Genomic DNA, 13,049 nt, shown 5'->3' on the forward strand with positions numbered 1-13,049 from the left:
ACTAATCATTGAATTTAGCACTGGTTTCTTTTTAGTTATAAAATAAAAAGTCCCTCTTTCAGTATATTTAGTATTGGTTGGTCAGCTGCTCATAAGAGTTATTCTGTCCAAATTGTGGTTATCTTAAAAAAGGGTCATAGAAAGATTAGTTTCAATGGAGAAATTAAGATGTCATAAGTGCTCTTCTAATTCTGACATTATGTGGATCTCAGTTTTGGGTCAGAGTTATTTATGTGTTGGGCAAATGACCTTTGATTTAGATACCATATTTTTTAAGTGGAAAATTAAAACAACAGCTCAGAAAACTTTAAGTCCTTTTTGTAGATGACTTAATATGTCTATAATATGTTTTATATGACAGAATGTTAAAATTGATAACTTAGGGGAACAGTGGAAAAAATTCTGAAATTAGAACCGCCCCAGGTAGTTTAGGATACACGATCAATGCATCTGTATGCAGGGGGTTTTATCTGTATTCCACTGACATGATGTTATCTAAAAGTTTATGCTTGGAGCTCCAAATATTCCCCGCTTGTCTAGCATGCTATTATACTATCAACTTTTCTGGCTTGAGAACTTGAAATTTTAATTTGCTGGGTCATGGATGGATTAACAGAGGAGCAGAAACCATTCTTTCAGAAGGTCTTTCTTAAGGTATACATATGATTAGAGAGGTTTCCTGTGGCCTTTTCCCTGTGGCCCAGTTCAGTATATCTGATTAGCTGACCCAGCTTTAGTTCCTGAAGGCAAGGAGTGAGATACAAGAGAGAACTGCAAGGAGGGGAGAACCATAAGTCTATGAGTGTGTATTAGTTATTACTCTACTTGTCCAGGCCAAGGAGAGTAACCATAGGCCTTGGCACCTAAGGGATTTTGAGAGGCTTCAAAAATAACTATGATGTTGATGGTGCCTGAAGAACAGGATAATTGATGAAGTGAGGTGAGAGTTAAGCTCCAAAAGTTAGGCTGGAGCTAGGTAATAAAAGCCCTTAAAAACCAGGCCAGGGAATTTGGGTTGTCCTATAGACAAGAGAACAGGGAAGAGCAATGAATTAGATTTATGTTTAGGTACATTATTCTGATTATCAGGTAGTGGGAGGGATAAAAGGGGAAAGGGCTTAGATTCGCTGGTGGGGATGAACATTTGGATAAGTTAGTAGTGGCGTGAATTAGGTCAGTGTTAGCAAAGATAAAAATGACAGATTCTCCTCAGTTTACAAGAAGGAAATAACAAGGATTGACTGGACAATATGGTTTCAATAGTTATATTTCTTCTAAAAAGAAGGGGAATATGGAGAAAGAAGATGGTATTCAAGCACAGTCATTTATAAAATATAGTCTCTACGTACCTTCAGTCCCCACTTTAGGCTAAAGACGAAAAGGAAACCAACCAAAAACCAGAAAAGTGATTTAGATCTTTGTAGACCATTGGTTCTCAACTTTAGGGAATATCAAAATCACCTTGAGAGTGTATTGAAACACCAGTTGGTAGGCTCTACCTCCAGAATTTCTGACTTAGTGAATGTATGGTGGGGCCTGAGAATTTGCATTTCAAGCAAGGGTCAAGGTGAAACTGATGCTGCTTATCCCCGGCCACACTTTGAGAACCACTGTACTCAATCATTGTTTTCAACAGTTGTTTTCAATATGGTTGTTTTGAGCAGAGGCATTCTATCAGGATCTACAGTGACTAAGGGAATTACACAATTAAATTGATGGATCTTATTACCATTTGCTCAAGGCATTTTTTTCCCCAATACATTTTAACTTGGCCTAGACCATGATTTATTTGAGCTTACATATTCTGGTTCTGTTTCTGTAAGATCACCCTTGATTCTTTTTATCTAAATCCTAAGTCATTGCCTCTGTGATTCTCAAGAAGTCTTTAATCCTTGCCTTGTAAGGTATCAGGCAACCTTTTAAAACCACAGATCCAAGTAATTCTTTAAATTTGTCTAGCACATTTATAATTGTAACCCTTTAAGAACTATACTGTATCTGTTATCATCTGCTTTTTAAACTTATCATCATTATAAGTCACAAGCCTAGAAATTCACCACTCCCATTTAATGTGGTTTTCCTTTTCTGAACCTCGGTATTGATGATACAATTCCATGAATTTAGTGTTCATTATAGGAAACTTCAATAAAATTTAAAAAATGCTGTCCTATGAGGATTTGAGAAAATAACTAAACTAAATATGGAAGTAAAGACTGAATGTTGGAGCAGACTTCATAATTGAAAAGCATAAATTGTCTTGATACTCGTGATGTAGGTGGAACTAACACAGAAAAACTTGTGTGTGGTGGGATAATTATGGTGTTTATTAAACCGATCACAGAAACTTGAGGAAGAGGGAGAGACAGGAAATTTACAAAGAAATGGAATAGAAGTCTTGATTAAGAGAGATTTATTTGTTATGGAGGAACAAAAAATTCAAGCCTGACTGCGAACTTTGATGTTTCCTTATACGGAAAGAATATATGTTGCTTGGGGATCCAAACTATTTTCTAAATTTCTCCTCTTGTGAATTTTATGGACAAAAAACACAGTATTTCTAAAAATATATCATGTTCATGTTTTCCTTTCAAAGCCGGATTAGCTTTTTCAACTTTCTTCTAAAACCCTTACGTTTTCATTTTCTCACTAGCTGATCATCTCTGTGGTCTTTTCCAGCCCTCACGTTCCTCCTGTATGTATTTGTCTCTGATGCCTCCTGAGCTTAGTGGAATCAGAGCAACCTACTTTATAATTACTTCATAATCCTTCTCATTGAAGTATATTTTCCGTTTGCTTGAGAGAGGAATTAGCCCTGTGGGAAAAATGACTGAAAAAAGCTTTTAGAACACTTGCTCCCTTAAAATTACCCAGAAAAGTTCCAACTTTGTGACCCCTGCCTTTTCATCAAAATACTGCAGCCAAGAACTATACGTAGGGGGTACTCAGTAAGAATAGCTGATGATCTGTCATCATCCCTCTAATATACCTTGCCATTGAGGAAGAAAGATTTGCCAATATATTAAATAGAACTCATGCAAGTAGATAATAAGAGCTGTTGAGTAGGTTTGATTAACACTGCAGTCAATTTTCTATAAAAGCACTCTTGTGACCTGAGACCCAAACCTCCACACTGTTTTCTCATTGGAGAATATAGTCTAATGGATAAAAGTATGCTTAGATATGTTTGTTTTGAGTTAATTGCTCTTTATCCTTTTAGATCAGCAAGCTCTTTGTATAAAAACTCTGTCCTTTTTATTTTACAAAATTTACATATACATGCAATGTAACGTTGTCTGTAATTTTCTGAAGGCCACCCATAGACCACAGAGAGAAAGTCTCTGGTAACCTTTTTTGATGTCTTAGGAGCATTTATCATCATTCAAAATTCCAAGGTTTTTAAATAGAAGGTATCTGTAAAAGTACATTGGCTTCTGCAAATGTATGACAATGTTTGTAGCAGAAGAAAAAGAGAAATAAAAATGCTTGCTTTTTGCAATGGTTTTTTAATTGAAAAATTAAGAGGCATGGCAACTTGAGTTATGTGATGGAACTACTTTAATCTTAAACTGTGATTTTCCTTTCTTGTAAGAGTTCCATGGGAAAACCTAAAATAAAAACAAAGTGTATGTATGTGTATGTTTCCCCACTTGGAAAATTTGTTATAGAACCGAAGTCATCCATCACCATGTCAGAGTCAATAGAATCCTCCCCTTTAGAGTCTTGTCTAAAGGTTTTCTATGTAATTCTCCAAATAAAGGATTAGTTAAACCCTGAGTAGCTAATGTAGATCACATAGTGGCTCAAACTTTTTTTTTACATGTCTCTTATCTTTCTAAGATCAATATTAATTTCTTCCTAAAGTGATTGTGTGGATTCTTCTTAGTTTCCCATTGCTTGGCTTCTCTAGTATATAGTACACAGCAGATTACATTCTCCTTTTAATAATTTCCAAAACCTTTCATTATTTTGGTACTTCTGAACATTGTACACACGTTAGACTCCCTTAGGGAGCTTTAAAAAATATTAATGCTTGGGACTGCTTGGATGGATCTCATTTCTAAATATCCTAATTAAATTTGTCTGAGTTGTGACCGTAATATTGTGATTTTGTTTTGGGCAGTATTTTTTAAAACAGCTTTATTGAAGTCTAACTGACATACAATAAACAGCACATATTAAAATGTGCAGTTTAATAAGTTCAACAAATATGTGCACACATGAAACCATCACCAAAGACAAAATAGCAAATGTATACATCAGCACAAAAATTTTGCTCATACCTCTTCATCCCTTCTCTCTTCCTCCCTTTCCACTTCTCGTTACTCCCTCTCTAAGCAACCATGACGTTCTTTCTCTCATTATAGATTAGTTGCATTTTATAGTTTTATATTAATGGAATAGTACAGTTTGTACTCTTTTTTTTTGTCTACTGTGTTCACTCAGCATAGCAATTTTTAGATTTATCTATATTGTTGCATGTAGTTCATTCTTTTTTGTTACAAGTATCCTCTTGGATGGAAATGCCACAAAATGTTTTTATATTGGAGTTGTTTCTAGTTTTTGGCTGTTACAAATGAAGCTGCCATGACAATTCATGCACAATCTGTATGGATGCATACTTTCATTTCTTTAAGGAATGGAATGGCTAGATCAAATATTAGATAGATGATTAACATTTTAAAAAACTGACCAATTGCTTTTCAAAGTGGTGGTACCATTTTATGTTCCCACCAACGATGTAGAGAGTTCTAGTTCCTCCACATCTTTATTATGCCTCATTGACCTATTTGTCTATTTTTATGTCAATATCACAATATCTTAATTACTGAAGAGTAATAAGTCTTAAAATTAGGTAGTAAATCAGTGCATCAACTTTGTTTTTTTAACAAAGTTGTTTTCTGGGAGGCTGAGGCAGGTAAATCACTTGAGGCCAGAAGTTCCAGACCAGCATAGCCAACATAGCAAAACCCTGTCTCTACTGAAAATATAGAAGTTAGCTGGGTGTGGTGGCTTGTGCCTGTAATCCCAGCTACTCAGGGGTCTAGACACCAGAATCACTTGAGCCTGGGAAGCGGAAGTTGCAGTGAGCTAAGATTGTGCCATTGCACTCCAGTGTGGGCGACAGAGGTAGACTCTGTCTGGGAAAAAAAAAAAAAAGATATTTTCCTATTCTAGACCCTTTTATTTTCATATGAATTTTAGAATCAACTGCTGATTTAAAAAAACTCACTCTGGTTTTGATTGGGTTTGCATTGAATATATAGATAAATTTGAGAAGAATTGACATCTTAAAAATATTGAGTCTTTTGACTTATGAAAACTGTTTCTTCATTTACTTAGGTCTACTTTAATTTCTCTCAGTAATGTTTTACAGTTTTAGTGTTCAGATATTGAGCATGTATTATCAAATTAATTACTAAGGATTTCATATTTTCTAATGCCATTCTAAGTGCTGTTTTTCTAAAGATTTTATGTCTGATTATTCTTTGCCAGTAAATAAAAATAAAATTATTTTTTCTGTGTTGATTTTGTATCCTATAACCTGGATAAACTCATTTAACTTTTCTTGTAGTTTATTTGTAGATGCCATCACATTTTCTGCATAGATGATCAAATGGAGAGAGAGACAGTTTTGTCTCTTTCTGGGTTCTTTTTATATCATTTTCTTACCTGATTGCTCTAAAGTAGAATGTTGACCAGAAATGATAGCAGAGATCCTTGTCATATTACTGATATTAGGGAACCACATTCAATTTGATATTAGCTGTTAACTTTTCATCATTGCCCTTCAAGATGTGGGGCATTTTCCCTTCTTAACATTCTAGTTAAAGCCTGATCCTGAGGGAAGGGAAGGGTCATGGGCCATATGAATTTTTCTAGTTCTCTAATTATTTCTTTATGATGTGAAACTGGTTTAAAGTTGTATCATTATCCATGAATATTGAACATAATCCCCACTCTCTCACTCTCCATAGAGTTATCTGTACTAAGTACAGTGCCTGGTACTTAGTAAAGACTTAATTAATGTTTGATAAATGATCATAGTAAATATTTATACTGAGCACTATAGAAGATGTGAGAAGCATGCAACGTATTTCTCTGTCCTCAATCAATGGGTTATCTTCTTAGGAGAATACACCCTTTTCCAGATTAGGGAGAGAAGATCTTCTAAAAGTTATCTTTTTATTGACAAGGGAGTTAATCTCAGTTCAAGGCAAATATATGTAAATTAAGTTTTATAGAAATGGAGAGAGGAGATTTATCACTGTGTACCCTAAAGCTAGGGGCTGGCTTCCAGAAGAAGATGGAAATTAAACTGGTTTTGAAATGGACCAGGATTGGAAAGTCTGGAGAGGGGTTGGGGGCAGGCATTTCAGTTTGGGAAACACTGAAGCGAGGTCAGAAGGAGGCCTAAGATGAATCTGAGGGATAGTATTTTGACGTTATGAGATATCAAGCAGGATCTCTCTCTCTCTCTACTCTGTGTGTGTGTGTGTGTGTATGACTGAGAGAGAGAGAGAATTTGTATGTGTGTATGTTTGAAAGAAGCACACTAGGTGGGATTGAATGACAGCAAAAGGATAGCAAAATTAAATACTGAACATATGTATATATTTTCCTGTTTATTAATTAGGCTTTTTATTTTAAGGTAATTACAGATTCACATGAAGTTATAAAAAATAATACAGAGAGATCTTGTGTATTTTTTACCCAGTTTTCTCTCCTGTGGTAACATCTTGCAAACCCATAGTTCAAAATCACAACCAGTATACTCACATTGGTAGTCAAAATATAGAACATTTTCATTACCAAAATTATCTCTCATGTTGCCTTTTTGTGGCCACACCACTTCCCTCCTGTTTTCAATCTTCAACCCCTGGGAACTACTATAAGTCCTTCATCTCTATAATATTACCAGTGTTGTAAAAAATGTCATATAATGGGTTCATATATTATTTAATTTTTGAGATATTTTTATTCTCCTTCAGCATAATTCTCTGTAGATTCATCCAGGTCATTGCTTGATTCAATAGATTGTTCCTTTTAGTATTCCATGGAATGAATGTACTGCAATGTAACTATTTACACATTGAAGAATATCTGTGTTATTTCTTGATTTTGGAAATGAATAAAGTTTACAAATTATGAATAAGTAAAACTTCCACATTAGAAATACATTTATGAGTAAAGCTGTTATTAACATTTTTTGTATAGAATTTTGTGTGCACATAAATTTCCATATCTTTGGGATAAATGTCTTGGAGTGTAATTGTTGAGTTATATATCAGTTGCATGTTCAGTGTTCTAAAAGCTGTAAAGCTGTAACATTTTAGATTCCAACCAGCAATGCATGTATGAGCCAGTTTCTTCACATTCTTGCAAATATTTTGTGTTATCATATTTTTAACTTTAGCCATTCTTATAGGTGCATAGTGGAATCTTGCTGAGGTTTTAATTTGCATTTCCCTAATGGCTAAAGATACTGAATAGTTATTTTCTTTCTCTCTCCATTCTCTTTGGCAAAATGTCTCTTCACGCCTTTGCCCATTTCTAACTGGATCATTACTTATTTTATTACTGAGTTTTGAGAGTCCTTTATATTTTTTTAGATATAGCTTGCCTTTTCAACCTCTTAACAAGATATTTGGCAGAGGAAAACTTTTTTATTTTGTTGAAGTTCAGTTAGTCATTTTTCTTTTTTTGAATTATACTTTTGGCATCAAATCTAAGGACTCTTTGTCTAACCCTAGATCCTGAAGGTTTTCCCCTGTGATATTTCCAAAAGTTTTATAGATTTTTTTTGTTTTAGACTTAAATCTGTTATTTATTTTGAGTAATGTTTGGAAAAGTGTAAAGTTTAGGCTGAACTTCCTTTTTTAAAATTCCCCCACAGATGTTCATTTGTTTTAGCATCACTTAATAAAAAGGCTTCCCCCCACAACTATTGAATTTACTTTTGTTCCTTTGTCCAAAACTATTTGGGCATAATTACATGGTCTTTTTCTGGGCTATTCTATTCCATTGATCTGTGTGTATTTCTTCACTAATAACAATAACTAATTACACAGTGTAGATTACTGTCACTAGGTAAAAAATCTCAAAATAAAGTAGAATGATTCCTCCTGCTTTATTCTTCTATTTCAACATTATTTCACTATTCCATTTCCTTTTTTCCCCACATAAATTTTCGAGTATTCTTGTCTATATCTACAAAAATTCCTTCTGGGATTTTGTTAAAAAATATTTTAAACCTGTATATCAATTTGGAAAGAATTGACATCTTTTCTGATTTTTTTTCAATTTATGAACGTGGTATGTATCTCCATTCATTTAGATACTGATTGATTTCTTTTTTCAGCATTTTACAATTTTCAGCATACAAGTCATATATATTTCATTAAATTTATAGACAAGAAATTGAGGTTGATTTTAGTGATTGTAAATGGTATGATGTTTTAAATTGTATAGGTTATTACTTCACAGCTTTTATATGGAAATATTGTTGATTTTTGTATCTTTATCTTTTAAATCGCAAACTTACTAAACTCACTTTTTGGTTCTAGGAATTTGATATTTTTCTAAATAAGTTTTTTTTTTTCCTTTGGTTATTTTCCCTATAGACAATTGTGTCATCTGCAAACAAAGACAGTTTTATTTCTTGGTTTTTGATTTACATGCCTTTTATTGGCTAGAATTTCCAGCACTAAGTTGAATAGGTGGTGGGAGTGGGTGTCCTTGCCTTGTTCCCAGTCTGAGGGGGAAAGCATTCAGTCTTTTCATTAAATAAAATGTTGGCTGCAGGTTTCCTCATTTTTTTATGTAGATGATCTATATCAATTCAAGAGATGTCCCCATTCCTATTTTTTGAGAGGTTTTAAAAGTTATGAACATGTTTTGAATTTTATCAAATGCTTCTGCATCAATTTATATTATCACATATTTTTTCTTCATAAGCTTCATGTGGTCTTATTGCATAATTATTTTTAAATATTGCTGACTATCTGCTAATAATTTGTTTAAAGATTTTGTGGCTATATTCATTAATGATATTGGTTCCTAGATTTTTATTTGGACTTTCTTTTTTCTGATTTTGAAAGCACAATAACATAAGCTTTATAAAATAAATTGGGAGGTGTTCCCTCCCCTTCTGTTTTCTGGAAAATATTGTGTAGAATTAATGTTACTTCTTCTTTAAATATTTTGTAGAGCCATCTGGACCGGGGGATCTCTTTTTTTAAAAGAGTCCTTAAATTATGATTCAAATTCCCTAATAATGATAGGGCTATCCCGATTCTTTATTTTATATTGGATGAATTGTAATTAGAATTTTGGGGGAAATTGGTCCATTTTATGTAACTTGTCAAATTTATGTGTGTAGAACTGTTTATAATATTCTTTTATTATTCTTTTGACGTCTGCAGGGTCTATCGTGATTTCCCATTTTATTCCTGATAGTGATAAGTTGTGTCTTCTGTCTTTTTTATATCAGTGATGCTAGAGATTTATTAATTGCATCAATGTTTTCAAATAATGGGCTCATCAGCCCTTTGTTTCATTTATTTTTCTTGAATGTTTTTCTGTCTTCAATTATTTAATTGATTTTTGCTTTTATTTTTTAATATGTTCTTGCTTTTGTTTGATTGAATTTGCTGTTGTTGTTTTCTTTTTCTAGGTTCCTGTGATGGGAGTTTGATTTAATGGTTTGAGACATTTACAATTTTGTACCGTATGCATTTAGTGCCATAAATTTGCTTCTTAGCATTGTTTTAGCTGTGTTCCATAAACTTTGATATGTCATGATTCCTTTTCATTCAGTTCAGTATGTTTTTTATTTCCCCTTGGAAATTTTACTTGATCCATGGATTATGAAAAAATATGTTGCTCAGTTTCCAAATGTTTAAAGATTTTTCTATTTCTGTGATTGATTTCTAATTTGATTCCATTGTGGGCAGCTGGAACACACGTTATTTCGATTCTTTCAATTTTTTTAAGATTTATTTTAAAGTTTAGGATATGGTTTATCTTGGTTCATGTTCTGTGGTCAGTTGGAAAAAATGAATACTCTGTTGTTCTGGGGTGGTATCTTCTGTAAATGTTAATTAGATCTTTTTGGCTAGTGTAGTTGAGTTGTTTATTAGTATATCCTTTCTGATTGTCTTTCTATTTCTATCAATTGTTGATAGAGGAGTATTGAAGTTTCCAGGTATAATTATGAATTTGTTTTTGCCTTAATTTCAATAACTTTTGGTTCATTTATTTTGCATTTCTCTTGTTTGATGCATACATATTTAGAATTACTATTCTTCTTGGTGGAATAACACTTTTATTTTTATATAATGTCCTTTTCTGTATCTGGTAAATTTTTTTGGTCTGAAATGAAATCTACTTTGACTGATATTAATGCAGCCACTCTTTTCTTTTGATTAATGTTTGCACAATATATCCTTTTACATCTTTTTACTTTCACTCTGCCTATGTCATATATTTAAACTGAGTTCTTGTAACAGCATATAGTTGAATCATATTTTTATAAACCCTACCAATTCCTGCCTTTTATTTTGTATGGTTAGACCATTTACAATAAGGTAATCATTAATAAGTTAGATTTAAGTCTATCATTGGATTTTTTTGTTTTCTGACTTTTTTCTTTTTTTTTTTATGTTTCTCTGTTTTCTTTTTTCTGACATTTTGTGGGTTACTTCAACTTTTTTTTCTTTAGAATTCTACTTTGATTTATTTACAGTGATTTGGATGTATTTCCTTGTATAGCTTTTTCAGTGTTTGCTATCGGTACTATATTATACATACATAACTTATCGCAGTATGCTAGTGGTATCATTTTCCCAGCTTAAGTGAGTGTAGAACTCCTCTCCCATTCAGGCACTTTTATACTTGCCATTTTGTAACATAATTGTCTGAAATATTTCCTTAACATATCTTTAGAACCGTATCAGACATTGTTACAACTTTTGATTCAGCCACCAAATACATTTAAGAAAACTTTAGATGAGAAAGGTCATCTATTATATTTATCTGTATATTTATTATTATTATTATTTGCTTGCTTACTATGTTTCTTCTTTCCTGGTGTTCTAAGATTCCTTCTTTTATTGTTTTCACTCTGGTTAGAGAATTTCATTTATCCATTCTTTAAGAGTAAATCTTTTGGTGAAGGATGCTTTTAGAGTTCCTTCATCTGAGAATGTATTGATTTTCCTTGCATCTTTTTAGAATATTTACACTTGATATAACATTCTGTCATTTTATCAAATGCTTCTGCATCAGTTTATGTTATCACATAATTTTTCTTCATAAATTTCATGTGGTCATATTGCATAATTATTTTTAAATATTGCTATCTGCTAATAATTTGTTTAAAGATTTTGTGACCATGAGGTGGGATTTGGGATTATTTTCCTAATAAAATAATTGAACTTCAGAGGAATTAAATAATTGCCAAAAATCCCATAGTAAGCAAGTCACAGAATCAAGTATGGAACACAGTCTACCAGACTGAAGGTGGCATCAGTTGCAAGATAATGAAGGACACTGTATTCGTCAGGGTTCTCTAGAGGCACAGGACAAACAGGATAGACATATGTATGAAGGGGAGTTTATTAAGAAGAATCGACTCACACAATCACAAGGTGAAGTCCCACAATAGATCATCTGCAATTTGAGGAGCAAGGAAGCTAGTCCAAGTCCCAAACCTCAATAGTGTAGCCTTCAGTCCATGGCTGAAAGCCTGAGAGCCCCTGGCAAACTGCTGGTGTAAGTCCAAGAGTCCAAAAGCTGAAGAACTTGGAGTCCAATGTTCAAGGTCAGGAAGCATCCAGTGCAGGGGAAAAAGATGAAGATTAGAAGACTCAGCCAGTCTACTCTTTCCATGTTCCTCTGCCTGGTTTTATACTAGCTGCATTGGTCAATGATTAGATGGTGCCCACCCAGCTTGAGGTGCGCACCCTGTCTCTCCCAGTCCACCGACTCAAATGTTAATCTTCTTTGGCAACACCCTCACAGACACAGCCAGGAACAATAGTTTGCATCCTTCAATCCAATCAAGTTGACACTCAGTATTAACCATCACAGACAGTTTTATGAGATGTTAGAGAAGATGTATCAACATTACTGACTCTGTAAGTTCAGAGGTGTTTGGTAGCCTAAGTACAGAGTGTGTGCACCTTTGGTCATGATTCCCTCAACCTCAGCCATCTGAATGTCATCTTATATGTATGCTGTACTTAAAAGCCACCTGAATTATTTACTTAATATTTTTTATTCACTTATGTTGCTTAAAGACATGTTTATCTTATACAACAATATTGATATGACCATGTGCTAGTTATATCTATTTTTCTAATACAGATTGAAATAAATATTAACTATTTAAATAGCAGCTGATCTGTGTCTCAGCCAAAAGCTTGTCAGGAATCACCTTGCTATGGGAGTCTGACTTCAGTGCCTGAAAGAGGCCTAATGGAAGATGGTTGTGCACACAAATCTAGCACTGGGGCAAATGTATGAGAGATCACTTTCCCACTATTATTGCCACTGGAGTGATTAGAAGTTTTGGTTGGAGGGTTATACTTATCTTTACTTTTCAGTGACAGCCCCTTCTGTGTTCCAGGTGACTGTGTACTGACTTTCAGTAAGGCCTGTTATTAACTAAGGGTTAGGCTGTAAGAAAAATTACCTTATTAAGTGGATACCCATCTGTTGGTATCTGACTGGATACATTGGATTCAAGACTTAGAGAAAACAAACTCTCTTTTAGTACTTACTAAGTACAATAAATCAAGACTGTGCCTTTAAAAAGATATCTAGATTTTAGTGAAAATTTATACTTAAAATATTTTGTTGTATCCTGGTTTTTACTTTCAGCACTCCCTAGATGAATTCAGATTTTCCCCAGTGATGAGTTAATCAGATGTTGAAAATAGGGTATTAAGCTTTACAAATCTTGAAATAATGCCAGCAGAACAGAATAAAAGCCCGAGCTTTGATCCACAACACAGAGAAAGAAATTTTCCTTATTAGGAAAAAAATAC

Source organism: Sapajus apella, unplaced genomic scaffold, assembly GCF_009761245.1.
Source record: "Sapajus apella isolate SASKATOON/1434 unplaced genomic scaffold, GSC_monkey_1.0 scaffold1, whole genome shotgun sequence".
Classification (NCBI taxonomy): domain Eukaryota; kingdom Metazoa; phylum Chordata; class Mammalia; order Primates; family Cebidae; genus Sapajus; species Sapajus apella.